The following is a 16283-nucleotide window of genomic DNA, read 5'->3' as shown; positions in this document are numbered from 1 at the left end:
TAAGTGACACAGTGCACTGCTTTTTAAATGGGATCTTAAGCATTGCTGCCACTGATGCCGATCCTGCATACACTTGAACTCCAGCTGCTAAAGTGGAGCAGAGCACCATGGTACAGGGCCAGGAAGTGTGGTGGAGCATGGCCTCATCCCTTAGAAGACTCAGTAGCCCCTGGTAGCTTTTCTTTAGCTCTGACTTTGTGTTGACTCACACCTTGCTAGTGGACTTTACATTTAATGGTAGGCACCATGCAATTTCTTTGGGGATGCTTTTGATGTATGTGGCTACCTCAAATGCGAATGTTTAGACCTAGATCTTCAGATCCTTGAGTGTGACTCCTCCTGCCTGCCCAATGCCTGCTTACCTCCCTGATGCTATACGTAGAGTGCAGAGGCCACACACCTCTGCCATAGGAACAGCAATAGATTAGGGCTTAGGGCTCAGTAGAAAGCAGCCCCAGGCACCTTCCTTTCTGCTGTCTTTCTCATGGGTGCACCCTGGTTCTGGTTTGCTTCCTTGAGAGAGGCAGTGGCTCAATCCACAGTGAGTAGTATGCTGGAGCTTTCTTACTGGAATAAGAAGTCACACGATAAAAGCTGGTCAAAAAGAGAATTTGAGGAGGGAAGATCTTTTGGTGGACAGTGTTTATTTGTTTATTATCTATCTACTTTTTATTTTGCCCTCTGTGGCTCAGACAAATTGGTATGTCAGAGGAGTTGGTTAGCATGCTTGGTTAAGACCCTTGGTTGAGGGACCCTTGCTATACTCTACAGACTGAAGTAAAATGTGTACTTCTTTTGCCCAAGTGAATTGTTGCTTCCTAGTGAAGTAGTGAAATATGAGGAAACTAGTTATGACAGACTCATAACTCATTGAATGCACTTTAAATAAAAGTGAATTTCTATTTGAATGATCTATAAGAGGGTCTTTTCTAGACTTTCTTTGATCTGTCTGAAAATGTAAGTAACAGACCTTTCCAGTTAAGTTGACTTGGCTTTCTTACATGAAGAGAAGATGATGATCTCAACTGATAGTACATAGATATACCTAGAGGAGTAGTGTGGCTTTTTCTGTTTTTAAGAAGTTAAACTATTCACAAAAGATTTCAAACCACGCATTGCCTTGAAACCCGCCTTCATTAATTTTGGGTTGCTGCACTAAAATACTTGAAGCCAGTTCCCTTATAAAGAGGCTTCTATGGTTCATGACTCTAGTGGCTGGAGAGTCCCGACAGCATGGTGGCAGTGGTTTAGTTTGCTGCATTGACATGGCAGGGAAGTGGAAGGGAATCCCACTGCATAGAGAAGGAGCCAAAGCTCTAGGCAGCCTGGGTCGTGGCAGCTCACTCTTAAAGAACTGGTCTAGACCCAAACCACTTTAGTAAGACGGCATCAATTCATACATGGGGTGGCTCTCCTCTGATCTATTTACCTTCAGGGAGTTGATCACTAAAGACCAAGCTTCCACAGCACCAAGTTTCACCAAATCCGAGCCATGGCGAAACCTAATCCAGTGTGCTTGAAGGCGGCCACGTGCTCAGGGGAGGCATGCAGACTCTCTTGCTTAGTGTCTGAAAACTGCAACTTCACTTGAGTCGGCTCCCCATCAAACCCCGGGTATTTCTGTGTTTTGTGATCTATCTTGATGTCTTGTCTTAACACTGTTGCTCCAGCTACCGAGCCTGTGTGATTTATCATCCTCTGAGTTCTTTATGGACAAGGCATGGAATCATCACAGTTAAGATCACTATAGTTCAGTAAGAACTGATGTCCTTAAGAGAGTTAATGGAAAGTATGACTGTGTAAAAGAAGCAAAATTATTTTCTTTTTTGTTTTCACTTTTCAGATTCAGATCTATAAGATCCACTTGAATCTGAAAATCTTGTAGTGTGTTCCTTTTCTGTGGCTCTTGTAACAATTATTACTAATCCAGTGGCGTTGTTAACTCCTAGCCCTGTGCTCAGATCCCTGTAGATGCTTTTGAGTGTTCTGGAGGCTCTGTAGAGAATCTGGCTTTTCTGACCTCTGGAAACTAGCCACAGAGTGGGCTTGTAGCTCCTTCCTTTGTTTGCAAAAGCAGCATCAGGAGGCCATTGTCTCTGTTCTGGCCTTTCCATTTGTAAGGCCTTTGTGATTGTCCTGGGCTCACCTGGGTGATAGTGCCACTTTAAGGCCAGCTTAGTCCCATCTACAGCCGTTCTCCACACTACTTAATGACTATGGGCTCTGGAGGTAAGGATGCAGATGTCTTTGGAGGAAGCCAATTTTCTGCCTACCACAGAGCGTTGGGGTGTGCCGCAGGAAATGAATGTTTATGGCTGCCTAGAGTATCTACAGCCAGGCTTAGAGATTTTCATGTTCTCTGATTATCTCAAATTGTGCATCAGGATCTTAGAGACATCAAATGAGTTGTTGCTGCTACAGAATGACTACTAAAGATGAGCTTTAAAGCTTGCGTTCCTGCTCGGCATCAGGCTGTGTTGGGAGATTGATAGACAGTATTTTCCAAGCCCCCAGAACCATCTTCTGGGATGAATGGTATCAATTCCGTCCTACCAGTGGGAAAGCAGGCTCTCATGGAGCTGTGACTGGCCTAAAGTCACATGGCTGTCTTAAAACTGAATACTACAAGTGGAAGGAAGGCTGGTTCCCAAACTCATTGTTCGAATTACGGTGGGATGAGAGGTAAGGGTGTTGTGGAGTTGGTTTCTCTTTTGCATTTCACTGAGGCCTGATTTGTCTAATACTCAAGAGTATCTGCCAGGGTGTTTGCCCAAGATTTGGAATGGCATGTCAGAATGACCAGGTAGCTAACTGACTGACTTGGTGACCTCTCCCCCTTTTCCTCCTTCCTCCCCCCATTTCTCCCATGCTGCTTTTTATCCACTGTATACCATTCCTACCTCATTATCTGTTATTTGGGGGCTGCTTTTTAACTACCGCTTTTGGTTTCTCCTAAAGTAGTTTCTTCTAATCCTGATACTCTGCAGTCTGTGAAGTGGACACCATTGTCTTTAACCTCAATGAAAAATCTCCTCTGTGAATTGGCAGATTGGAGGCTGAGCATCAGAAAGGCAGGCATAAGAGCATTCTTAAGGTTACCAAGCACAGTGATGGGACAAGACTTCGATTTGTGCCCATTTGTGTTCAAAGCCCCGTGGCTCCCCATGAGGTTGGGTGACTAAGATAGAAAAACAGAGCAAGAAGAAACAGAGGTAAATGCCAATTAAAGATGACAGCTGCAGAAGTGACAATGGCAGTGCCCACTTGCCAGGTGAATTGCACCAGCCCTTGGTAAAAGCAGAAGTTCAGAGCATATTGCCATCAGTCTGTAGTGCTGTGTGAGGACCTATGAAGGAAATGATCTGTTGTCTAGTTCCATGTGATTAGCTCTGGGCTAGTCCATAATCAGAACTAAAACATCATAATGCTAGTGGTAGTGCCCACCAACCTCTATACAGGTCCAGGGTCTATTTTCCAGATCATTATTTTATGTAATCTTTGCAACAGCCTCATGCAGATGAATACCAGTGCTCCCATTTTAGATTTAATGCCACTGAGCCTGTGAGACATTAGGTTTTAGCCTAAGTGAAAACCAGACTGTTTCTGGAATGGAAGACTGTGTGCATTTTGCTGTTCTATGCATCTTATTTCAGCATATTCAACATTATCGAGTGAAACAATTCCATAAAACTCAGGGAACTATAGAGAGAGAAACTCAAAGTGCCCGGCATCGTAATTACACAGAGAATACATCAAAGGAACACAAGCATGTGCATTTTAAAGTAGGTAAACCGTGCTTGGCCCGTACCATCCTGGATCTGCTCCGAGAGCTGGCAGCAGCTAGGACTTAGTTCTGCACTTTACATACCTTGTGGCGCCTTGTTCTTGTGCTTAGTCATGTTGGGGCTTTTTCCTCCTTCCATAGAGCTTTTAGACATCCAGGCTCCTTCCTCTCTGTCTCTGCCCCCTTAACCATTAAAAGAAGGTAAAGCCTGATCTGTTTTCTCTCTGGAAGTGCTGTGTGTGCTAATTAAACACTCTGCACCTGGCCAGTGTTTGGAACTTGCTAATTACGTTTATGAACTCTTGCTCCACATTAAACACACGGCACAATGGTCAGGGCTGTCTGGAAATACCTTCTTAAACCAATAATTATTGTAGTCACATTGTTGTGCAGCCCCAGACCTGGAGCCTAGTGGATGGCAGCGAAATGCTTTCAACTGTGACTAGTGCCTGTGTTGTGGTTTGCAGCTCCCATGGTGGTGTGTAATTGCCATCACATTGTGGTAGAGTCGGCTGTTGCCATGACGGCTGAGGTGGGGAGAATGAGGCGTTTTCTGTGCTTTGGAATCTTGGATGCTGATTAGCCGTTGGAACCGGATGCTGTAAAGCATATGAAGGAGAGTCCTGCACTGGATCCAATGGTTCTTTTCTGGAATGAGTGCTCTCTGGCAGGAAGGCATCCCGCTTCTGGCCTCTTTCTGCCACTGTCTACTTTCCTGCTGCCCCCCAGCTAAGCTTCCTTCAGAGGCCTCTGAGACCTGCCAGGGCTTGAAGTTTGACTGCAGTCAGGACCAGCTCATTCCCTCCTGACCCAGGGACTGTTTCTGGCTTCAGAACACTTTCAGATGTAGTTTAGAGCATAAATGGAGAACTCCACTTTGCTTTGATGTCACTTGAGACTATCCAGTCATTTTGGAAGATGTTACCGTGTAGTGATTAGAAATAGGTCTTAAGCTTAGTCTGTCTCATTGCCCTGCTTCTTAGCTGTGTGTCCTGGGGGCAAGTAACTGTCTTGCCCTACATTTCCTCATTTGATTCAAAACATGGCTGTAGTCAAAGAAGCCACCTTACAGGACTCGGGGTGAAGGATAAATATGCTACCAGGTGTAAAACATTATTGCCTGACAGGCAGTGGCGTTCAATAAATGTTATGTATTGCTGTTATTACTTTACTGTTGTCGATTTGTTTATGTTGACTGCTAGGACCTTAACTGTGACTAGGGAATAGTACCTGGCCTTAGCAAAAGTGATCTGCCTGGGCATACATAAGAGAACTACACAGTGTGGCCAGAAACACCTTTCCTCCTCGGTTACCCTCTTTACTCGGTTCACAGAGTGCTTTTTAGCCATCTGACATGATCCACTACCATGCATATCTTGCCGACAGTCAACTCCATGTATGCAGTACTTTTTCAGCTACTCCCTTGTAATAGGTGTTCAAAAAGCAACACTGAATGAATGGACACTAGGTAGGAAATGGCTAGAGAGGAAGAGAAGACTGAGAAAAAAAGTGTAACCTTGTCAAAATGTCATGGTGGTAGTGCTGGGTGCTGGAAGCTGTCTTAGGGACATGTAGCTCGTGGTTTGTTTGCAGGGAACCTTCACAAGAATGGCATGCTTGAGAGGTGCATTTAAAGCTTCATGAGATTGAAGGGAAAGAGAGAGAGGATTCAGGACCTCCAAAGTCATGAGGCTCTAAAATATACAACTGTGAATTCCAGAATGATGACATCTTTATGGTTAGGAGAGGATTGTTTATAAGGTCATTGGACTTTGTCCTTTAGCAGTGCTGCAGAAATTCTACTTTTAAAACATTATTTAGAATTTCTGCTTCAGCTTATTTTCAGAAATTGTTACTGTGTTGTGTGTTCATGTGCATAGCTTCACGTGCATTTTCTTATGACATGTAGGATGCCAGCTTTCAGAAAATATCTCTAGCATATGGATATGTTCATATGAAAAGTTGTTATGTACTTTTAACTAGTATTTTTATTTGGTTACATATCTTAAAGCAGTGGCAACCTTCCTAATACTATGGACCCTTTAACACAGTTCCTTATGTTGTAGTGACCCGCAATCATAAAATTATTTTTGTTGCTACGTCATAACTGTAATTTTGGTACTGTTGTGAATTGTAATCTAAATATCTGATATGCAGGATATCTGATAATTGACCCCTCTGAAAAAGTGCTTACAACCCACAAGTTGAGAACCACTGTCTTAAAGTAATGTTTATGTGGATTTATCTGTCTATCATCTATCTGTCTGTCTATCATCTATGTCTATCTTTCTGATGTTACTTGCACACTTTCCAATGCTTTTGTTTGTTTTTGTTTTTTTTTCTGATAGGGAGATTATCACCACACTGGTCTCAGAAATTATAAAAAGCATAAATATGTTGCTATAGATCATTAATTCTTGCTAAATATGAAACAAGTATCTTTATCAGGTGGACTTGGTTGGTTGCAAGAGGATCCATGTTTCTTTTAGTTAATGAGCTTTTAAGATAGCTTTGTAATTGTAAATGGTTCTTACTGCTTGGTAGAGTAGTTTAGAGATGCCTACTCCAGATTTATCTTACTAGGAAAATGCTGTTTAGTGGGGCTTAATTTATGCCATTATCTGTCTATATGAGTGTTTGGCTTCAGTATTTGGGGTTAGACAAACCCGTGGATGGTGAATGTCAGCCTGGTTCCAGACATCCTTTTGAGAACTTATGCTATCCTTCACAGTGGAAGTGTTTGGGAAACAGACAAATTGAGGAAGCAGATATATATAAATAATACAGATAGATAGTGTTAATATATATTGATAGTGCTGATATATATTGATAGTGAATACTCTATTTGATTGGAGTCTGGTTATTACCAGAATCATAAAGAACCAGTGTTAGGTTGAGGCCATAAACAGTATATATGTGGCAGCAGAACTGAGGTGGAAAGGGTAGGTATGTCTTGATTATTGTAGCTTCAGCAAATAGCTAGCTTCTGCTCATAGTTGACACTAAAGGAACATCTTCCACATGCTGAGGCCAGCCAGACATTGCTATAAACTATAGTGTGGCTATCCTGACTGTTTAAAACTGTTATCAGAGTCCAGCCAGTAAAATTTCCTTTGGTAATTATGTCCAACTCCTCCCTGTGGCATCTGTATGTATCTTGCTCCTTGCTCAGCTCTAGGCCCAAGAGGACAGAGCCAGCCGGGTTCGTGTCTGTCATGGTGCTGGCCAGAGGGTTTCAGGTTGACCGGCTGGCATACACTGCCTTTTCAGACTGCACTGCTCTATCCTTTGCAGTTTTGGGCACCAGTGTTCAAGGATTTAGTGCAGCAGACCTTGCCACCCCGTCCCTGAACCTTTTTCTTTGCTCCCTGCTTGCTATTTTCTGGCCACTTAAACTCTCCCACTCCGTGTAGCCCATGCTTGTGGCTTCTTCTTCCATTTGCTAATTGCATGATTTGGGCCAAAAGGAAGTCAGCTAAAGTCAGATGCAGGCTCGGGCTTCTTTTGTTTCTTTTCTGCTCAGAGATTTATGTTTCTTTTCTTGTAGATGTTATATTTTAGTTATTATGGACTTAAGTTATAGGTGCAGAGTTACTTTCATATTTTCTTGTTCTAGATCGCTTGTCCCCACTACCCCAGGTACCGGAAGAGTGCTCTATTGTACCTGGAGAAAGGGAAACCTTTGAGCTTTTCTCTGAGAGAGGGAAGCCTTATGACTGCAGGTGGAAGGGAGGAAGGAGTTCAAGGCCAGTGAATGACTGTCTTCTCTTTCTAGAGCTGTAAAGATTAAATCATGACTATGAACCTTGAGCCTAGGCAGCGCTTACAGACACGTTCCTGTGATTTGACACTGAGGTCTAGAATTCCTGAAAGGAGTGTGACCCAGGAACAGTGCTTCCAAGCCCCCAAACTTAGTGGTAGGTTAGGGTGTGACAGTAGGCAAAGATTCCCAAGAAAAATGTGGTCTCCATTTGAAGGTGTTTATTTTATTGAAATGTTATTTCTTAACTGGGGGGTAGAATTTTAGTAAAGCTATCTGGGTTATATAATACATGAATTGTGTCTGCAAGCTTGCTAAACATTCTCTTGTTTATTTCTGAGAAATCGGTGATTTGGGCGGTAGGCTTTGTTTGTTTGTTTTTATGTCAAGCTTTTGTTTCATTTCTTCTAAGTTGTTGCGTTTACATGCATAGTGTTGAGTTTACATGCATAGTGTTGCGTTTACATGCATAGTGTTCCTGACTTATATTTCTTGTTTTGGGAGTCTGTGGTGCTGTCCTGGTATTCACTTTTGATAGTGTAAATTCTGTTTCCTCTTTGTCTTCCCCTTCTTTTCCTTTTCTTCTCCCTCCTTTCTTTCCATGCCTTCCTCCCCCTTCCTTTCCTTTCCATTGTCCTTAGAGTAGGAACAATTCAAAGAATAGCTTCCAGCTTACTCATTTTTTTGTCTTCTCATGCTTTAAGTTTCATTGGAACTTAATCTTTTTATTGACATAAGCTTTCTTCTAGATTAGCATTTATTTTTGATTTCTCTTTTAGTTTCTTTAGGTGAGTCTTAGACTGTAGATTTTAGACATTTCTAAGAAAAATGGTAAAGCAAAAAGTTTCCCTTTAGTGGCTATGTACTATAAATTTTGTTCTATTCATTTTTTAATTTAAAATATTTCTTAATTTCCATGAAACTTTGTTTTTGACCAATGCTTATTTATCAACGTGGTTTTGAGCTTTCTGTGAGTGTAAAGTGTGCCCTATGATCTATTATCGACTTACAGTTTAATTCCAGTGTCGTCAAAGACTATAGTTTGTGTGAGTTCAGAGTTTGGAGTCTGCCCAGGGTTGTTGCACTGCTCATGTATGCTTGCCTTGGTGACCATGCTCTGCAAACCCTGTGTTGTTGTTTTGGGGGTAAAGGTTCTATACATGTCAGCTGACCCAAGTGGTTGATGGTACTTTGTTTGTTTTTGTTTTTGTTTTTGGTTTTTTTTTTGAGACAAGATGTGGTGATGTAGTGCAGGTAGATTGTCCTGCAACTCTTGATCCTCCTGTCTCAGCCCTCTTGAGTGCTTGGACTGTAGACATGGTGTCTGGCTTAAAAATATTACTTCACATTCATAATTATGTTAAAGTCCAATTACAGTGACCAGTGATAAAGTTCTGTTGGATTAGAGAACAACATTGGTGTACCCATGGTAACTGTCTTCTGCACTGGTTACAGAAAGGTTGTAACCCACGTTCTAAGTCAAATCATTTCCATCAACGCTCCTAGAGTGGGAGCCACTGTGAGCTTTGGAGTCGACACTGGATGTGTAGCAGCAGTCGGCCACTCATTAGTTCTGTGAAATATGATTGGGAGCCATAAAGAGATCATGAAACCAAATATTCTGGTTCTTATAAGCACTCAGCAAAGGTTTGTTTTTTTTCCCTCTTTTTTTTTTTTTTTTTCCTGGTTTTCCTTAGTTTCTAGGCTGACCTCTAGATGCCTGCTTGACTAAATAAATACAGATAAGTGTGGATTTCCAATGTGGAATGATGTTTTACACCCCTCCCCCCAACTTCTTGCCAGAGAATCCCATTCCCATATCCCAGGAGTGAGAGGTGATTTCTCCCTAGGTTTGGCCAGCCTAAGAGCAAATTACTCCTTTTCGGCTCCTCACTTTCCTCCTGTGTGCCTGGAGATCCTGTCATGAGGTTTGAGCAATTCCAAAGACGCTTTGTGATGTTTTCAGGCTGCCTGTTCATGGTCAAGTTTGGGGCCCCATTTTGTCCTTAAGTTTGAAATTCAGTAGAAAACTGTACAGAAAGTAGAGTATGGACAGTATTAATACCTGTGTTGTTGTAAGGAGCCCATCAGAGATGACCACTCAGACATAGTTTATAGCCAATTGAAAGTCTTTATTCCATCTGACTGGAACTCTACTCAGGTATTGAGAACTTAAGTGTAGCCCGTTAGACAAAGGAGCTTGTAAAGGCAAAAACCACATCCTGGTATTTCACTCAGCAGCTGCAGAGGGAGGTTTTCACAAGCAAGCAGTTTAACAGAAGCTAGAATAAGCTGTTAGCTGGAGGCAGGGTACTGCAAAAGCAAGCAGACAGTTTAACAGAAGCTAGGATGAGTTAACTGGGGCATCTTGACCTCAGGTTCCTAGAATGGAGTTGGGTAATTTCCCACGGTGTTCTCCATCAAGGAGATCAAATTCTAGTTAAACCTGAAATGGCCTTAGCAAGAATATAAGATGGAGGAACCTCTGCTCTGTCTTGTCCTGTCACAGTGTCTTCTGAGTTAATGTAAATTACCTTTACAGATAAAAGTAATAAAAGAATATTAAGACTACAAAAAAAAAAAAAACCAAACTAATAAAGCTTTCTCTTTAGCTTTAAGAAAAAGTTTTTGTTTCTGGGGCTTCTGTTCATAATAGGATTTATAAGACTATTTTCTGATTTTTTTTTTTCCCCGTCGGTGTTTTGAGACAGGGTTTCTCTGTGTAGCTTTGCGCCTTTCCTGGAACTCACTTGGTAGTCCAGGCTGGCCTCGAACTCACAGAGATCCGCCTGGCTCTGCCTCCTGAGTGCCGGGATTAAAGGCGTGCGCCACCACTGCCTGGCTATTTTCTGATTTTTAAAATGTAATTAATGGAAAAAGATAAGAGTTAAGTGGCAGAACAGAAGATGGATCTTGACTAGGGAGGCAGACACAGCGTGGTGACACAGCTCTGGCCAAGTGAAGCTGCTGTGTACATCTGTAAGTTGATAACACTTTTAACTCAGAAGCCTGGAATGTTTACTCTTGGGATTTTGGATTCTTTTCAAATCACACTCATGCATGTATGTGTTTGTGTTGGGTTCACGGAGAGAGTAGAGAGATCCATTTTGAACTGAAGATGGGTGCTTTGGTAATGTGTGTGATGCCAAGGTTCCATCAGATCTGGGCAGCAGAGGTTATTATCTTGGAGCCTGGGGATAGTTGATAGGTGTAGAAATGGATTCACAAAGTATGAAGTGTGGACCAAAGTGTGAAGTCCTCAGATTTCCCAGGCCCTCAGGTGGGACAGGCCTGCAGGTTAGAATGGAATTTTCTGAGATGATGATGACATTTTTAAAGCGTTTTTCTCTGTGGTGGTGTTTTTTACTTACATTGTCTATAGGTTAAACGTCAGATCCCTTAACAGACACCAGGTAGTGGGTAGGGGCACCAAACCATGCAGTGGTAATCTTATTTTCATTGCCAGGTACTTTGAGCTTCAAAAATAGAAAGCAGGTTTCACCTAAGAATGTTCCTGATGGAGCAGTAACAACTATGAATGTCACCTCTTGTGTGAACTTTCAAACAGTACTCTTTGTGACTAACAGATGCCAGTGTACAGTATTTCTGGATGCCATAGTAGAAAGTTGTCTCAAAACAAGTATGAAAGGATTAATGCTAAGCATTCATTAGGAGAGAAGGCCTCTACTGATGCATAAATATGCTGAGCAGGTATCAGAGCTATTAGCACTGTTTGTGGGGTGAGTGGGACTTACTCAACTTTGTAGTTTTGTACTGAAAGTTGTGAGTCTTAATCTATTTTGCATTTACTTTAATCAAATACTTGTGTATCCAAGGAGCTAATTTACTCAGAGAAAACTGATGTTAAGAATTAAGATATAGCAAAGAAAATCAACAGTAGGAACTACTTCTAGGTAGTTCTTATTTAGTTCTTATTAAGTTCAGGGTCAAGCTTATTGGTTTGTATGTTTAAGTGTTCGAGTACTATGTCATGGACACTCCTATACTGAATGGGCCTTGGATGTTTACCAAACATCAGTTAACTGTAGCTCAGTTGGAAGGTGCGTCACAGCATGAACAAGTCCCCGGTTCAATCCCCAGCAATGCAAAGAAAACACCCAGTCAACAGTGCGAGTGCCTGTCCAGTTTTGGATGCTACACTGTGGCTCTGTAGTCTCTCCTAAACCAGTCCCCATTGTGTTTATCTCTGGAGCTTAGGAAAGGTGGCAGCTGCAGTGTAAGTTTTTCAACTTGGTTCTCTTTCAGAATTTTCTTCTCTATTCATTTAGGTTCACACATACCCTTCAGCTGTAGAATTGATTTGAGATTTATATAAATATCTACCATGCCCTTGACAGGGATTGCTGACTGGGATAGTTGAATGTGAGGAGGAAGGTCTTGTAAACAGTATTGCATTCTTACCTGTGGCCCTGCTGTGTATCTTCTTCGTTCAGGTAGTATGCTTTCTACCTGAGTATTTGCAGTTCCTAGTGTATAGACTTCATACTCATTTTATCAAATTAATACTGATGTCGTATCTTGATTCCATTGTGATGTTATTTGCGATTCTGTTTCTAATGTTTTTGTTCTCAATTAGCCATGCAGTTAATTGCTATGTAGTACTCCCACATGCAGCCACTCCGTTCGAACTCAAGGTTACTTCTGGTGCCTTTGTTGTGATAAGTTGGGACTTTCTAGACTATCTTATCTAGATAATGACAGTTTTGCTTCTCTGAGTTAAGTTTACTTTCAGTTTTCATCTCTTTCTGTTCTGAGTAGGACTCCTGCCACAGTGCAGACCTATCCTCTGAAAGGAACATGGGTTATAGGAGTATTTTTGGTTGATTATGATGTGGCCTTAGGTTTCTTTGTGTGTGTGTGTGTGTGTGTGTGTGTGTGTGTGTGTGTGTGTGTGTAGAACACATGGAGACCAGACATTGACAATGGATTTCTTCCTCCATCACTCTCTACCTTCTGTTTTGAGACAGGAACTCTATTCACCTGGAGCTTGCCCAGTTGGTTGGACCAGTGGTTCTGGGGTCCTGCTGTCTCCAGCTTCCTGGAACTGGGATTGCTGTTGGGGATCACAGATTTGCACAACAAGTACTTTCCTGAGTAAGCCCAGCCCCGCCTGTACATTTTCACAGATGGTCTTTGGTCTTTTTCAGGTTGAGGAAGTTTCCTTTTACTCTCACTTTGCAAAGAGTTTTTTAATTATTTCAAGCATTTAATGTGTTAAAAGTTTCTCCTACATTGCTACAGATCCCCACAGTTTTCTTTTTAGTCATTTAGATGTAGTGAACCCTGTTGAATTGTTTTCAAATGTTAAACCATGTTACCTCCCTGAAATTCTCAATCCTCTGAGCTCATGTATTATTCTATTTAAAGCTCCTGAGATTCCTGTTGCTAATATCTGTGTGGTACATTTCCATCCACATTCATAAGGAATAATAGGTAGATAGGTATGGGGGTGGGCTTTGTTATCTGTTTTTGAAAATGTTTACCAGAATTTTGTACCAGACTGACAAGATGGGCTTGGCGTTTGTGTTTCTTGTCTGCTTTGGACTAGTTTGTGGAGAACTGCTGGTGTTCTCTTCTAGGTTTGGTGGAGCCCAGGAGGCCTGGGAGTGCTTGATCTCTGATCCCAGTTCTCTGTTCTGACTGGCTCTCCATCTTATCTCGTACATCTTAAGTGCCTTTGGTAGTTTGTGGGTTTTATGGCAATTAACTATCTGGTTTGAATTATCAAATTTATTGGTCTGAAACTGTTGATAACATTCTTTTTCCTTTTTTTTAAATGAATATAAGATAGGTGCTGGCACAGTTTTTCACCTGATATTAATAATTATGGCATTTTTAATTGAATAGTAACCTACATTTTTTCTTTTTTCTGTATTCTCTTTCATTTTTATTTTTTAATTTTAATTTTTAATAGGGTCTCTGTTGCCTAAGCTGGCCTGGGATTTACTATGTAGATTAGATTGGCCTTAAATTCGTGTTTATTCCTCTTACATCAGCCTCCCAAATACTGGCATTAAGGTGATGTCCACTATGCCCAGTTGATTTTTCTCTTTCTTTCTTCCTTCCTTTCTTTCTTCCTTCCTTTCTTTCTTTCTTTCTTTCTTTCTTTCTTTCTTTCTTTCTTTCTTTCTTTCTTTCTATACACACACACACACACACACACACACACACACACACACATGCATGTGCATGTGAGTATGGGTGCCTGTGGAGGCCAGAAGAGGGCATCAGGTCCTCTGAAGCTGGAGTTGGAGGGGATTGTGAGCCACCTCACATGGATGCTGAGAATCAAACTCCAGTCTTCGATGTGAGCAGCAAGTGCTCCTAGTAGTGAGGCCATCTCTCTGGCCCCATTTTCTCACCATTTCTCATGGTTTTAGTCTGGTTGATAGCTGCCTGGTTTCCCTTTTTCTTAGTCTTAATTTGCTTTTCATGTGTTAGTTTCTTCAGTTGGAAGCTTAGACTGCTGGACTGAAAGGTTTCTTCTTTCTACAGAAACATCGAATGCAGTGGTTCTCAACCTGTGGGTCATGACCCCTCTGGGGGTTGAATGACCCTTTCACAGAGGTCATCTAAGACCATCTGCATATTAAATATTTACATTACAGTTCATAGCACTAGCAAAATTACAGTTATGAAGTAGCAACAAAGATAATTTTATGGTCAGGAGTCACCATGGCATGAGGAACTGTATTAAAAGGTCGCAGCATTAGGAAGGTTGAGAACCATGGATATAATGTTTTGCATCATTGTAGAATCCCTACTGGTTTCAGAAGATGTCTTTCCTCACCGTCATCACCAACCCCTCCCCAGGTGACCTGTTCCTCCATCTCCAATCTTTGACTAGAAAAGGGCAGATAGTGGAGGTCACTGATTGTGAGGGTAATGTGTCTTGCCGAATGGCAAGTGGTTTTGCTTTCTATGAGAAGAGGCACTGTGTTCCCTTGCTACCTAAAAGATCTTTGTTTTTCTGATCTTGTCCATTTTTCTATGAGCACCAAGTAGAGGAGAAAGCGGAAGTGCTGTGTTTCCCAGCACATCTTAAGCTGATGTGCTAGTCCACACTTTGTGTATGACAATTCGTTATCACTTCATTGTTTCTTCATGGCTGCCACATCAGTACTCTGCTAAAGGTGAAGCCTTCCATGGGCCTCACCTGTCTTTGGACATTTATCATCTTCAGAGTTGTTTTTCCTTGTTTTGTGATCTCAGATCTCTGGGTGGCTCCACAGTACTTTGTAGATGATACAGCTCTTTTTGTTTTCAAGGGACAAGCAGTGTTCTCCTGTTGCCTTCAGTGGAGTGTCAGCCTGGTTGGCTCTCAGATGCCTCCAGTTGGCTGCTGTTAGGACCACACAGAATGCACTCAAATCCAGAGCATTGTGATAAGACTTCAGTGGTGATACTTTATGTCAGGAAGGTGAAACTGTGCCTTGCTGAGTTTCTGCCCTGGAGACAGATTTATCCCCTTGATCAGCTTTCATTGGTCCTTTGTGATTTCACGTCATGTGTCATAATAGACCATGATCTTTTCTTTACAAATTAAGGTCAGGGATTCTTTCCTGAGGGTTACTGGCCATCATGAACTGGATGAAGAGGTAACTGAAAGGGTGAGAGAGAGAGAGAGAGAGAGAGAGAGAGAGAGAGAGAGAGAGAGAGAGAGAGAGAGAGAGCGAGCTCAGCAGATGTCAGAAGCTGCCTCCGAGGAGCTGGTCCCAGATGTTAGAGATTCATCTCTAAGATTTCTATTTTAGATATATGATGCTTTTTCATTTTACAAAATATGCTTTAACCCAATAAGTGCTCTTTTTGAAATGCATGTTCTATAGAGATTTGTGTTTTCTTCTAGGGAGGTAGATGTAGACTCTAGGTGAGCTGGGGGTATACCTAACTTGAGCCCAATAGCACTTTTACCTACTCATCTACAACTGTATGAACCTAAATATAGTTAGACAGTGGAAGGAGAGAGGAAAACGTAGAAGAAAGGGTAGTTCATGAAAATAAATGTGGTGTGTGTGTGTGTGTGTGTGTGTGTGTGTGTGTGTGTGTGTATGCGCGCATGTGGGTGAATAGGTAGGTGATGCAGATAGGTAAAAAATGATGGGTGAGTAAATGAATGAACCCTGGCAAGAAATTGAATTGAAGAGAGCTCCTGAGCAGACTCTTAAGTTTCAAGGTTTGGGTAGAACCTAGAGATGCAGGAAACCATGGAAGCATGGTAGTTCTTTACTTAAAATTCACATATCTTGATACATATGTTGTCTGTTTCCATATGGTAAACCATCCTAATCTAAGTGTCCCATGCAGTTCTGTGATTAGCGGGTCCTTACTTGGACTCTTGTGGCCGTCAGACTAATTGGACCCGCTCTCAGCAGCGGTCTCTCTGGGCCAGGTTGCTGGCTGCAGGCTTCTGGCTTTCAGCGGCAGAAACTCAAGAGGCTGACATTGTTGGAGTCATTGCCAGTTAACTGCCAGCAGCTTCCTTCCCCTTGGTGTTGGCTTCTTCGAGCCACGGGGGCAGGTTTTCTAGAACCTGGCCCACGAGCAGGCATGTTGGGAGCACCTGGAAGACTTCTTATGTCCTTGGCCTGCTGTGCTCTTTGACAATACATCGGAAACATTGCTGCTGCTGGGGCGGCGGCGGCGGCGGCGGTGGCGGCAGAGGAGGCGGCGGGGGCGGGGGCGGGGGCGGCGGCGGCGGCAGGCACTGCAGCACAA

At 42.3% G+C, this 16283-nt stretch overlaps 1 protein-coding gene across 7 annotated transcripts in view; it reads left to right on the top strand.

The window, feature by feature from the left end:
- Khdrbs3 (KH RNA binding domain containing, signal transduction associated 3) overlaps nucleotides 1–16283 on the top strand; it is a 166806-nt gene that overhangs the window by 10177 nt on the left and 140346 nt on the right. The window contains exon 1 of one of the 7 annotated variants that reach the window (XM_059246925.1): nucleotides 15090–15163. The exons of the other annotated variants lie outside the window; for them this stretch is intronic. The gene's annotated coding sequence lies outside the window, so the exon portion shown is untranslated. Of the gene's footprint in view, nucleotides 1–15089; nucleotides 15164–16283 lie in introns of those variants that run through there. 7 annotated transcript variants of the gene reach the window in all.

The sequence above is a fragment of the Peromyscus eremicus genome, chromosome 20 (assembly GCF_949786415.1).
Source record: "Peromyscus eremicus chromosome 20, PerEre_H2_v1, whole genome shotgun sequence".
NCBI classification, from domain to species: Eukaryota; Metazoa; Chordata; class Mammalia; order Rodentia; family Cricetidae; genus Peromyscus; species Peromyscus eremicus.
The sequence above is the reverse complement of the archived record's forward strand: the minus strand, read 5'-3'. Positions and strand labels throughout refer to the sequence as shown.